We start from the raw sequence: 14,774 nt of genomic DNA on the forward strand, positions 1-14,774 counted from the left end.
ATGTGAATTTCATACACTTTGAAATGCAAAATAATCAAGACAAATAACTAGCAATTAAGGAAACAGCTCTGAGTGTTTGTTTTCTCGAGGACAATGATATTCCATTTGTTAGAATAATGTACTGCTACTGAAGTAACATTATTCCTTCCAGACAAAACAAAGTTTCCATAGACAGCTGAAATAAAATCCCTTGATTATTTTCAATCAAATAACTCACTCTACAAATCTGAGCCAGTTAGCAGAAAATCAAATTTCACATCCTGCATAACAGAGGTTTTGACAAATTTGCAGTGCTGGCACCTTTGCTAAAAACCTACTAATTTAACACTGGCTTTGCTTTGCTCCACCACCCAACCAGCTGCCAGCCACACTCCTGTTTAAGAGTCCATGAAAGGCCAAACAGAGCCTGAATTTTAAACATTCTTCCAGTGGAATGAAGACATTAAAACAGAGGAGATCACTGGAAATTAGTAAGCCCTGGCTACTCAAAATAGCAACATGGAAATACAATTGGGGGATAGGACAAAAAAAAAACCCAGGGAAACTCTCAGCCTTTGAGTGTGATGGAAGCTCCTTCCTTGGAAGCTTTTGAACACAGGCTGGATGGCCATCTGTCAGGGATACTTTGATTGTGCTTTTTCTGCATGGCACAGGGTTGGACTAGATGGCCCATGTGGTCTCTTCCAACTCTATTATTCTATTATTCTAAAAGGTATGCAGAAACAGGCAGTTGCGTGCCTGCTTACATGTAGAGACTAAAGCCTGGCTTTGGGGGATCTAACAAATACACAGATTTGTGAGACAAATATTGACAAATAAAACAGATAATAATCCTATTGCTAATCCGAAATTAAGGCAATCTTTATGTTCGATCCTTTTCAGAATGTGAGTTGCTCTTGTGGTCTCTTTGGGCAGGGCAGGTTTTAGTAGACCCATAACTGATTGCAGTAAGCAAAAGCAAAGCTGGCATCTGGCCAGGAAAAAGGAGAGAAATAAAGGCTGCCCTTTGCTTAATCTTACTTTGCTTAATCATAGATAAAGATTAAGTTTTACTTCTTGTGACCATCTCTAGCTTACTGTAAGTGAAGATGCCCAGTTTTGCAAGTCCACTTGGACAATTCTTGTTCATGTTCTTTCTTTTGACCAGAATTCTGCAATGGACATGGCTTATCAGTCAAGGATCCAATATCCGGAACCAAGTTCTAGTTCAGCTGCAAAATTACTCTTGAAACAGTTGGGCAACTATAATAGACATCAGTCTTAAACTTAATTATATAAACCAAGATGCAAAGACAGACCCATTCAAATATGTACTCATATTATCTTGTTTCTCTTTCCAGTTGATGACTAGGATTAATCGGCTTGAATGGGATTCACTTAATGGTCAATTGCATCATCTTCCCATAACACATGATCAGTTCTAATATAATGGGGTGCCCACTCATGGAATTTCACCACTGTGGTCTAATAAGGTTTCTTTAAATGATATTTATTGTTAACATTATGATTAAATTATAATAATTAATAACATATGCTGATGTTAATTTTGTAAACCAACAGTTTGACATTTTATGGGTGAGGTTGGGTTGGGTACTGCTCAATGTGACCAAATCTTCAAAAAACAAAAATCCAATTCTCACAACAAAGTAAGATCTGCAAGAGAACTGGGATCAGAGATACCTAAGGAACTTCCCCATTTAACATTTCAAAACAGGCAAATAACCCTTGTCTGCATCCATTGTACAAAAATGTGAATCAGAACACAGTTAAATTTATGGACTTAAAATGTATGTCAATGTATGTATTAAAATGCACATTATAGGATAAAATATGTTTTGAAATGCGTACTTCTAAGATCAAATAAATACAGGTATACACATACATATATATTTGAATCGTGTATTAACATGCAAAGTTCTAAAGAAACATGCTGGAATCTTTCTAGACCAAAAATAGGCTACTCATCTATCCTTAGCTGTGATTCTCCAAGAAAGAAGTTGGTCTGGAACTGAAACAAAAATGCTCTACTCATTGAAAGTGTAGTATTTATTTATTTGTTTATTTACTTTGCTTGTATACCGCAGTTTCTCAGCCCGTAGGCGACTCAATGCGGTTCACAACAAGAGCAAAAAAGTCAATCATACAACATACAATATTTAAAACCATTAACAGCATAATATACAAAATAATGACATATCAATAACAACACATTAACGTCTCGTAACTAAAATCGTGATCCAATTTGTCATCCATAATTCCGTTTCCTATATTCATCGTTCAATTGCACTATTTATCCGAACGCCTGTTCAAACAGCCAGGTTTTTAGTTTTCTTCGAAACACCATTAATGAAGGGGCTGATCTAATGTCCATGGGAAGGGCGTTCCACAGCCAAGGGGCCACCACAGAGAAGGCCCTGTCCCTCGTCCCCACCAGCCGTGCTTGCGATGCAGGCGGGATCAAGAGCAGGGCCTCCCCAGAAGATCTTAGAGTCCTGGTGGGTTCATAGGCAGAGATACGTTCGGATAGGTAGCTTGGGCCAGAACCGTTTAGGGCTTTATAGGCCAACGCCAGCACTTTGAATTGAGCCCGGTAGCAAATCGGCAGCCAGTGGAGCTGGTGCAGCAAGGGAGTTGTATGCTCCCTGCGCTCCGCTCCTGTTAGTATCATGGCTGCCGAGCGTTGGACTAGTTGGAGCTTCCAGGCCATCTTCAAAGGCAACCCCACATAGAGAGCGTTGCAGTAGTCTAAACGGGATGTAACCAGAGCGTGGACTACCATGGCCAAGTCAGACTTCCCAAGGTACGGGCGCAGCTGACTCACAAGCTTTAACTGTGCAAATGCTCCCCTGGTCACCGCTGAAACCTGGTATTCACACACAATAGTATTCACACACAATACACACAATATTAAACAATAGTATTCACACACAATACACACATCACATCACATCACAATCCAGATTCAGAGACGAAATATCTACATATAGAGCAGAGAAGTTGAGAAAATTTGAAGTCAAAACACATAAATGCATTGTTTATCAATGAGATATGTAGGAAACAAAACTGCTTTCATTTATTCTCTTGACAACCTGAATGAAATGGATGAGCTTGTCCTTCTTCCCATATCTTTTCAATAGAGAAGGAGATCCTGCCTCTGATCCATCCTGACCAATTCACCTCTTTTTCTTGGATACTTGAAAATGAACTCAATTTTTCCACTGCTGCAGCACATCCTTAAGTGGACATGAATCTAGCAGGAGGCAAGGTGGTCATATGCATGACCAGCACTAAGCTCGCACCAATTAGGACTGGGAAGCTGGTGGTGGCATGTTTGAACAAGTGGAAGCCAGTAGGTTGCCAGCTTGGTTTCTCCTCATCAGCTTTCTACATGTCGCTCCTATGCAATTATTGATAACTATCACAATCCTATCACTAAGAATTTTTTTAAAAAATCATGTTGAATCAGGGTAAGGGGCTTCCTAAGCCAGAATTTTGTTTCAGCATTGCTCACTATTGTCTATGTGAATGAACCAGATCAAGCAGTATCGATTCTTAGCTCTATCAATGCCAGGGCATTGAGACCACCATCATTTTATACTTCAAACACACAAGATCTACAAGAATGTCAAAACAAATACAGCACCCTGTCCAGTCCCAATATGCCTGGGTTGGCAAGAAAATTAAAGTGAAATCATTTGAAATAAATAACAAAATAGTAATTAGGAAATTGGGCAAGATGCTTTCTCCTATCATGCCCTGCAATGGAGGCTACAGATATGGTAAAACGTTTGGACTAAGATTTTCTTTCCAGTAGTTAGCACTCCTAGTGTTCATTCACAACCCTGGATTACACTGACATGTATATATATTCTACAGAAGCTGGTGGTGTGCTGATAATAAAGTGCCATTTTTTCTTCTTTAAAACTGGGTATATAGTCTTTCAATGTGAGTCTAAAATATTACTATGCCAAGACAAGGACATCCAGCACCGCATAAGTATATTTGGCACTGGCATAATAAAATGCAGATATGCATTAAAAACAGCAATTGGTTCTGGGCACAGAGTGTTATAAACAGCCTTACCATGTGTTCTGCCTGGATAGACAGCCAATCCGAATGACTGAATCCTGGGACTGAGCCCAGGTTGTGTTGCTGGATCAATTAATGACAACTGGAGCAGGAAGATATGTGCAGTCCACTTGCACAGAGCAAACTGGAAGGACCACTGGGAAATCTTACTGTTCAGCAAGTTTTACCTCAACTCACAGCTTCTTCGAAGCTCAGAACTTTAGACCCTCGTGCCATAGTTAAGAGAGAGTGGAGAGAAATAGCAACGAGTTGGAAAAAAGCAAAGAAGCACAAACAGTCTCCATTTTCTAAGGGCAAAATCCAACCGAAGAAAATAGGCATTCCTCCTACACAGCATGATGAAGATGGTGTCACTCAAGAGCTGAAGTACTTTTGGCTGTCCTTATTTAATAACCAGTCTTGGGAACACAGCCTTCATCTTAATGACTTGATGATTGTAATGGCTTTTTCCTTCCATTGCACTGAGTTGTAAAAGGCATTTCGATTCAATTGCCTTCATGAGATGAGACCAACTGATACAGGTTAAGGACCCTTTATCTTAAATGCTTGGAACCAGAAGTATTTGGGATTTGAAATTTTGGAATACCTGCATTTGCATATACATATGACACAAAAATATTTTTGAGATGGGACCCTAATCCAAATATGAAATTCATTTGTTTCATATGCACATATCACTTAAAGACAATTTCATACAATACTTTAATGTGTACACAAAACAATTTATTTGTTTATTTATTTATTTATTTATATTTCCTATATTTATACCCCACCCTTCTCCCCCCAAAGGGGGACTCAGGGCAACCTAACAATACAATGCTAGCATCATAAAAACAACCACAGTACAATCAAAAAATTAAAAATTAAAACAATTAAAACAATTAATTAAGACACATCCTTTAAAATCAAAATCCAAAAACCAGCCCGGGTCAATTCATTGCCATAAGTTGTGTGATCTTTTTCCACTTGCTGCTCACTGATCAAATGCTTGCTTCCATAACCAGGTCTTGATTTTCCTTCTAAAAGACAAGAGGGAGGTGGCCAATCTGATATCTCCGTTCCATAGGCGGAGGGCCACTGCTGAGAAGGCCCTGTCTCTCGTCTCCAACAACCATGTTTGCGAAAGTGGTGGGATCAAGAGCAGGGCCTCTCCTGAAGATCCTAATGGTTCATGATGGTTCATGGCAGGAGATACGTTCAGATAATGCTTGACTACACTGAACCATCAGAAAGTAAATGTGCCATTATCTCTGCCACCCATATGGACATTTTTAGATTTTGGAGTATTTCAGATTTTAGAGTTCCAGATAGGGGATGTTTAACCTGTACCGTCTTCATGCCAACAAGTCCTGCGTTTCCCAAGACTATCCCTTGGTTTTCATCCCTGGTCAGAAAACAACACATGCACAGCCACTGCTTATAGGGAGTAAATACATATGGGGCTGCGCTGTTATTCTATTATTTCTGCAGGTGGAGGATGGGGAGAGAGACCCTTTAAAATATTTCCCATTTGCACAAGACAGGGTTGTACATGGTACCAACAGCAATGACTCATCTTTATTCTACACTGCCAGATAAAATCCAGATTATCTGCTTTGAACTAGATTATATGGCAGTGTAGACTCATATTCCAGTTCAAAAGAGATAATCTGGACTATTTGATTTGAAAAATCTGGATTATATGGCAGTTTAGTAGGAGCTTAACTTACAAGATTATGACTATTGGGGACTACAGAGAAACATCTTGTTTTAAAATAGGCTTTTCACATTCAAAAGTTTCCCTCTGCTCCCTCACTGTATTTCCACTCTTAATTCACATGGCTTCATTCAAAGCTTGAAAAGTGCTGAAATGCAATGGCAACCCATGATCTCTACTTGCCATTTTTGAACAGCACTTGTCTCTTTGACTTTCTTATACTGAAATTCAGCAGAACTCTCCTGTGCTTTTGCACTATACTTATGGTTGGGAAACTTTTCACAAAATGTGCTAACACACACAAATCTGAATACACACATCAAAACTGCCATTTGTGCAGTACTTGGGGTATGAGTGAGTGCTTGAACATATGTGAGTGCAATCCTGTCAGAAGACAGATTGTGTAGAGCAGTCAAAGAAATGTGTATATGTAACTGGCTGGGGAAAAGTACAAGGATGGATAACAGACTAAAGCTGCTTGCAAAGCATGTGCCTGAATCTTCCTCAACATCCTTGAGCCTTGTGTATCTCACAAGGAAAACATGTATCATAAAGATGTAGGAGTTGCTATGGTAACTCCTGGAAATCATACCATACAAACCAGCAATTGACTCAAACAGATTCTCTCCCACTCCAGTCTGCAAAGGCAAGGCTCTCTCCCCTCTTTTACAGACACAGCCCCAGGTCCATCAGACCAAAGAGGGTCATGAAGTTGAAAGGAGCCTATCCTGCAAATAGGAAATGTAACATAGGACATTGTTACATGTGGCAGGTGGCCAGCCACAAATGGAAGGGCTCACCATCACACAGCATTGCTGTAGCGTCACTCCAAAAGTTTTCAACTCATGTAAAAGAAATACTTTTCAAAAAGGAAATCCCATGTTTAGTCTGAAAGCACTTTGAATCTGTGTTGAAAGAGTTTTCCAAAAACACATTTGCAGTGAGTTTGGGGACTGGGGTGCCATTGTGGGCATTCTGGGAGTGTCACTTTGAACTGCCCCACTGCCAGAGTGCTAGTCTTCCCTGGCTGCAAACCTGTAACTATCCTCTTTTGACCTGTTTGCTTCCTTTTAAAAATGAATATTATTGCTCAGTTCATTGCTAATTCCAAGCACTAATAGGGATTGCCTTTCTTGGTTGGGCATTTCTGTACTCTCTCTTATGACTCTTCTGTTCTTTTGCAAACCGGCCATCAATTTGAAAGCTAACTGGTGCAAACTCCAACCTGAATTGGTTTGGCATTGAGAAATAGACCTCCCTCTTGCAGAAGAGATGAAACAGGGAAAGACCAAACACATATTTCCTTTTTCAATTAATATTTAAAGTGTCTGTGAACTTGAGGAAGTAATTGAAAAGCCCCAGTTTCTTCAAGTGCTTGAGGAACAGATCAATGTAATAAGAAAGGTGCCTATACTGGTGTGCTCCAGTTCAAACCAAGACAGATTTGGAATGCCAGGACCCATTTTTAGAGCCTTGTGTGGTAATGTCCATAGACACATAAGTAAGGATATGAACGTTACTCTGTCGCACTATCGTGGAAATACCTCAATTTCTCCCAAGCTTTGTGCATTTTTTCCGCAACCTTTTTCACCCTACAAGATTTCTGTTTTTAATTCTTCCTGCATTGCAATTAGTAAGCAGGCATCATTAAGCCTTTTACCTAATTTATGCATTTTTCCCACGGACTAAAGAGAGGCTACATACATTGTCAATTATATACAATGTTTATTGTATGCCCTTTTAAATGTGCACATTGTTTTGTATGTCCTTTATATCTCTGAAGCACCCCATAACCTTGCAGATTCTCAAGGTGATGGGAGGTTCTTCTTACCACACGCTTTGGGAAATGTGAAAAAAGGCTGCTTTTGTCAAGGCTGTCAAATCCAACAAAGTTCTTTTCTAACTCTAAGCATAATTTATGAGGTCTCTAACATCTGCCAGGACAGCTTTACTGAAGATGCTGTTGCTACATTCAGTGCAGTCATCTATGACCTACAGATTGGCTCTTCCTGGCATTTCAAAAGGGATACTGGAGTGCTGAAAAAGGTACAGAAAAATAATTAGGGGGCTGGAACAGCTTCCCTAATGAGGTAAGGTTACAAGGCTTAGGACTGTTTAGTCTTTTATCGGTAAATAAGGGAAAATGCAGCAGAATGATATACAATTTTTTTTGCATAGTGTGGAAATGTGGGCGGAGAGAGGAACTTTTCCCCATTTCTTACAATACTGGAACACCGGTTCATCCAATACCATTAAAAGTTAGCATATTTGGCATAGACAAGTGAAAACACTTCTTCAATATATCACTGCTACCACAAGATACAACAATAGCTGACAATTCAGGTGCTTTTAAAAGGAATGAAATCATTTAATATAAGGTGAGCCCACCATTGGCTTGCATTCATGATATCTATATACTGGTGTCAAAGATCAGAAGCAATCTTTCTCTCAATGGTCTGCTCCAGATGGCACAATACTTCCAGGGTGTTCTGCCTCAGGATCCCATGCCTTTTCATTGTTGTTTGTGCTCCTGCATCCATTTGTGTTTTAAATATACTAGGGCTTTCGCCCTGGTATGTTCCTGGTTGTGTGGAATTCAGTGGTACCTCTACCCTGCATGTTTCTTTTCAGCCACTCTTCAGATGATGTTAAATTGTGTTATAGGTGTGACATCCCGCCATCCCTCTGGTATCTCTCAATGAACTCAAAACGTATCTCCATTAATTGTCTTGAACATGTAATTTTAAAAATATTTTTGTTAGAGTCAGTTTAATGATACCAGAAAGGAAGAAAAGGAAGAAATGATGGTTGCTTACCTGTAACTGTGTTTCTTCAAGTGGTCATCTGTGAAATTTGTACATATGGGTAGTTTCTGCACCTGTGCAGCAAGTTCAGAATCTTCTAGAAAGCTTTTGTGGTTATAGGCCCACCCACTCTCCCTACCCAGGAGGCATATAGTCAGTGGGAAGAGTTGTAGCCTTAGTTCCTCCCCTATAGCACAACGGCCAAAAAAACAAGGCATGATGTAAAAGCGGAGAGGACAGACAGGGAAGTTCAAATTTCACAGATGACCACTCAAAGAAACACAGTTACAGGTAAGCAATTATTCCTTCTTCTTCATGGTCTCTGTGAAATCACACATATGGTAGGCTAGCAGGCTGCTAACCTTGGATGGTGAGTGTCATGCCACAGCAGAGAAGAGGACCACCCTGCCAAAGGCTGCATCCTGCTTGGAAAAAAATCCACCTTGTTATAAGTGAAGAAGGTAAGGGGAGTATGCCAAACAGCTGCCCAACACACATCGTCCCTCAGATATGCTATTGTGGTGGTGATAGCCCTTGTGGAGTGGTCTTTAGTCTGCAAAGGCAAGTCTGGTATGCCAAACAGATTTCTGATACAATCCATGATAACAACTGCTGGGGCGAAACCAGAAGGCCATTTGTATCCTTCTGGTATTTCAAGAACAATGTGGACAACTTTCTAATATGAGCCATTCTATGCACAGAAAAGGCAAGTGCTATGCAGATATCCAAAAGAGGGAGAGATCATTCCAGAGATGTAGATGGATTCTGGAAAAATGCCGGCAAGACTATATCTTGTGGGATATGAAACATGAAGCACAACCTTGTCCTTGTGAAACCCAAGGTAAGGTTCATCCACACACAGGGCACACAACTCACTGGCCCTACAAACTGAAGTGATTGCGACCAGGAAGGCCGTTTTCCAGGAGAGACAGCACATGTTGACTGATGTAAGGGGTTTAAAAGGGGGTCTAGTCAAGGTCAAAAGGATTACTTCCAGGTGCCAAGAGGGAGAGAGAGGCTGGCATCCGCAAGGGGGACTAAGAAATTAAGAATGCGTGATATAGAAGCTGTTAGCGGGTCAGCAGCCAATCGTGTCAGAAAGGTGGTTAAACGGTTGCATTTGTAAGCATAGGAGTGCTTGGTGGATGTCCTATGTGCTGCATCAATTATGGTTTTTACTGCTTGAGAGAGAGATGAGGCTGGATTTGCCATGCTTTGAGTTGTAGTTGCTGCACGTCTGAATCTGAGATGTAAGGAGATCCAGTCGCCTCTTGAAGTGGATGAAGTCCCCACTGGACATTTTTAGCTGGCACTGGAATGAAGTCAGGGCCATTGCTCGCCCTCTCAAGTCCAACCCTACTTTAAGCCAGGGTTAAAGTAGAGTAGGAGCAAATAGAAGTGGTCCAGACAGTCCAAGTTCAAACCAGAGAGAAAATTCTAAACTTGAAGAGTTAAGCAAAAACTGCCATCAAACAATCCTAAGTCAAAGTATGTAATTAGTCATACTTTGAGAACAAGAGAGATTCCTGACGCTGCTGTGATGGCAGCAGATGAAAGGAACTAAAGCTAGAGTCCCTCCCACTGGCTATATGCCTCCTGAGGAGGGTGGGCTGGGCTATAACCACAAAAGCCTAAAAGTTTTCTAGAAGATTCAGAGCTTACTGCACAGATGCAGAAACTACCCATAAGTGCGATTTCACCAAGACCACGGAGACGAAAGAAACATTTAGTCAGAAATATAATATAGCATGGCACTTGTGTTGCCATTATGCCATGACATAGGTGTAGTCTTTCTTCCTCTCTACTATCCTCTCTATAGACTCTTTGAATCTCAATTTTGAGGGGAAAGCAATGTGTAAATAAGGTTATTGATTGATACATGAATTCAACACATCACTCCCCATATCCACATTCCCTTTCTCAGATATTTATTTTAAAAATCATTATAGTCATAGAGCAATACACTAAAAGAAAGCAGAGAGGAAAGGAAATGTCGAATCTTCATGGCAAATGTCACATTCCTATTTCAAACTTCACTAGGGGACTGCCCTAAAATACAGCTGAGGAAACTGAGACAATGGATACAGACATGGCATTTACTCCAATCCATATCAGACCTTTGTGAACTTCTGTTATTAACACTACAAATTCGCAAGAAAACAATAGGGCAGGGAGAACATTACACTGACATGAGGAAAAAAGGAACTGAAAATAAGATCTATGAATCTTGCAAAATCCCCAGGTTTTTGGCCAGTCTGGAGGAGCTCGAGATGAGTTGCTGCAAACTAAATGAGAAGCTCCTATTGTCCTGCTGGTGGGTCACTATAGGAAAGAGGATTCTGGCCTCAACAGCCTTTTCTAGTAAACTTTTAGGGTGGTATTTTCTCCTTTTACAAAGTGATGACTCTAGAGCAGTGGTTCTCAACCTGTGGGTCCCCAGGTGTTTTGGCCTACAACTCCCAGAAATCCCAGCCAGTTTGCCACTTCTTAGGATTTCTGGGAGTTGAAGGCCAAAACATCTGGGGACCCACAGGTTGAGAACCACTGCTCTAGAGCATTGGTGGTAAAAAAAAAAAACCTGCCTGCAGCACTTTCGAGTCAATTCTATTGTCTCCCCTCTTTAGCCCGATGGCTAGGCATAGCAATTACTCCCTCTCTTTTCCCATTTCTGTGCATGGTGCCTTTTTTCCCCTAAACCTAAGTACCAGACTGTGAGTGAGTAAGAGAGCTGGGGATGAAAACCTTCTCTGCACTCTAATACTCTCCTGAAAACTGAGGATCGTCTCCCCAGGGTGCCAATTAGCCTTAAAAGAGAAGCTGAAAGAGAACAAAAGATAAGTGGGGATGTAATGTATATTTTAAACAAAAAGTATAGATGTGATTTTACAACTGCAAACATTATGTACACGTATCTGAATTGTAACACACATTGAAAAAATAAGTTCCTGGGGAAAATCAACCCAGTTAAAATGTAACACTGGGTGAGACCGTTGTCTATAGGTGTTAAAAAGACAAATGAATGTGTCCTAGAGCTTGAACTATCACTACAGGCCAATATTACCGAACTGAGGCATATCATGAGAAAACATGATTCACTGGAAAAGGCACACATTTTTGGTAATGTGGAAAGCAGGAGCAAAAGAGTGACACTACACTACAAGTAGATTAACTCAATCAAGGGAGACATATCCCTGAGTTTGCAAGACTTGAGTAAGGCAGATGAAGGCCACAGTTCTTCATAGGATCACTGTAAGTTGAAGTTGACCCGATGGCAAACAGTAGCAACTTCAGAGAGAAAATCTGCATGGATCACGTGCTTAAGTAGAGGGACATTATATTGTTAGGCAGCACAGATGTTTAGTAAAGCTGAAAATCAAAAACATCAAGGCATTTACTGAGGAAAAACTTGAGCATGCAAGCAACTAGTCAATAAGAATGAAATCCAGTGGGATTTCTGTCATGAGGTCAATGCAGGCATTGTGAGCACTAACCAGTAAAAGGTTCCAGTGCCAAGGAATTGCCACAAAGGTTCCCTCAATCACTTTCTCTTAGAAAAAAGACAGGTTCAGAAAATACATTTAGTATTGAAGATTCCAGACTACAGTCACAACTACCTCCATTGGAACACAGGATGTAGAACCTCATTCAGGTGAGAGCTATAGAGAAAAGAGCACAAACTCTTTTCTCTATAGAGCACAAACTTATGAGAAAAGAATTTTCTCTTAATTTAATACATGTACCATGTACAATGTGAAGAAGAAGGTCCCAGAACACTGAAACATATCTGGCATTCTGAATATGACATTTAGCTTGTTGAGAAGATAGTAAGTAGGGAGGAAATTCTGGGACACTGTACACTGGCCTGAAAATCTCTTGTTTTTCTTCCATCTCTTTCTTTGTTTTTATTTTTTAAAAATAAAGCTTTTACGGCCACAAAGGTATGCTTAGGTAATATCCTAAAATAGGGCTTTCTGAGTATTCCTTGCCCAAGAAAACCCAATGAAATTCATGAGGTCATCATAAATCATCAGGCAACTTGAAGGCACATTAATGAGAAAGTGCATGGCTTTCTCTTTGTTTTCATTTTAGAGATAAAACAAAACAGGCTATCCATATGTGACACAAAGAAAAGGTTGTGCCTGCACAAAAGCCCTTAACTCCCTATCTCAAATCCTTAATATATAATCCAATTATTTAACATGCAATAAGGAAATCTCTGCCAAGCTTTTGATCAGAGCATTGCTATGGTTGAGCAGCTCATTGTTATTTAATTTAGTACATGAACCCAGAGCTCAGTGAAGCAACAATGTATGAAAATGAAAAGGCACTCGGGAATTCAATTAAGTCAATCACTGAATGAAGGTGGTGACATTCTGACTAATGGATAAAGACTGTGGTTAAATTAGGATGAGCTGGTGCCTGGACTCTTGCAGGTAGAAAGAAGATACCAATCAAGACTTTTTAACAACTTGGAAGCAGTCATGATGATGACATTGGGCATCATTCTGGCATGAGGTTTTAAAGGAGGAAGAGCAAGTTGGACCCAAGGATGAAATACAATGTTAGTTTCCTCACATACATAGCATCAGAGCTTCACCTTTTCCTTTCCACAAATGGTTAAACAGATACACAAGAGGAGTCAGGACTGTATTGTCAAAGTCAGGACAGGAGTCAGGACTGTTCTTTCCCAGTCCTCTACCCTGAGTGGTGAACTAAGTGACATGAATGCAGATGGGAGAAAATAACTCTGTTTTCTACAGGCAGCAACTGAATTGAAGAAGAGCCCAGGATCAAAACTCAGCTATATTACAGAGTAGCAGCTTGTGTTCATGTGGGAGTACAAAGGAAACCAGAGTTCAAAAGTTTGTTTAACTAGGGCATCTGTTGCATTTCTTTGCTCTTTTTCATTTGTTGTTTCTGCTGTGATTGAACTGGCTGTTTCTATTATTCCATATTGATTGTTATTTTAGCAATTTATAATCATTCCCAGCAAACTACTCTGGGACCTTTTTCTTTGAAATGTGCAGGCTTTAAAGATAAATTGCAATAAATAAATCTGCAGCTCATGCGTCTCTCTTTTCTCCTCCAAACAAGCAACAAAACAAACCAACCAACAGAGGAAAGAGCTTCCAAGTTAGGGAACTCATCCTAAATATTCTGCTTCTGTCCAGAAAAAAAAACTCAGCCAAGGAGAAAACAAAGAGGGAAAAGGTGTGTCGAAACAGTCATCTTTGCAGGGCTCTGCTCTCAGTACCAAGCAAAGCCTAGAACAAATTCTGCAGTAAACTCACAAATCCGGAGCTCATTGTAATCCAGGTTCAAATCCATCAGTAATCGCAATGCTAACAGTGTACCCAGCATCTTTCCATTTCATTTATCATCTCTGCTGTGCCCAATAAGCTGGAAGAGAAACACCGTCTTCAAAGTGCGCCAGTGATTAAATCACCCGCTTTTCGTAAATAGGGAAAACAAGGCACAGCGGAGTGCTCCAGCCTCCTCAAACTTGAGTGCATGGTTAGGGAAAGAACTAGAATTTACACTCTATAGACCTAGATAGAATACGTCCTAAAATCACTGAATTTGTTAAGCAAGCTGTGATTAAATTGAGCTATATTTTCAAGAACAAACAGGAAAAGTCTGCACCCTGACCGGTTTTGCATCAGGCTCCTCTGGCAGCCTTCCTTGGCAAAGTGTGGGGAGATTGTGAGAGAGACAGTGCCTCTAAAATAGCTCCAGGAATAGCACTGAGGCAGACACCCCTGCGGATTATACCATTATGTGCATTCTGTAACCCTTTCTGCCTTTTGCTCTCTTGGAGGTCAAAGGATAAGTAGCTGCAAATGTGATGAGAAAGAGCAAACCCCGTGGAGATAGGAATCATGTTAAGAACTCGTTATTGTTTTGGGCCCAAAAAATAGGAGTTATTGTCAAGGCATGCCTATTAATGGGCAGAATTGAAAGGGAAAGGCATTTATCCAGGAAGAAACAGCAGCCCTTCTTGTTATTTGCTGAGAAAGCCATAGGACCTTTGCCCAATGTGCCAAAGACTGGTACCATATTTACCCCCTATGATTAGGGTACTTGCATCATTTCTTGGATCAGCAGGCAATGGCTCAGCCAACCACTATCACCATCAGCTGACTATGAGTAGCATCAGCTTCTGCTAATGCTTATACAACATTAAA

General features: G+C 40.4%; 1 protein-coding gene across 1 annotated transcript in view; it reads right to left on the bottom strand.

Annotated features, from left to right (window-relative positions):
• The window catches only part of LOC132768507 (dynein axonemal heavy chain 9), a 118,081-nt gene that overhangs the window by 27,292 nt on the left and 76,015 nt on the right, over window positions 1–14,774 (bottom strand). The window lies entirely within an intron of this gene.

The sequence above is a fragment of the Anolis sagrei genome, chromosome 2 (assembly GCF_037176765.1).
Source record: "Anolis sagrei isolate rAnoSag1 chromosome 2, rAnoSag1.mat, whole genome shotgun sequence".
Lineage (NCBI taxonomy): Eukaryota > Metazoa > Chordata > Lepidosauria > Squamata > Dactyloidae > Anolis > Anolis sagrei.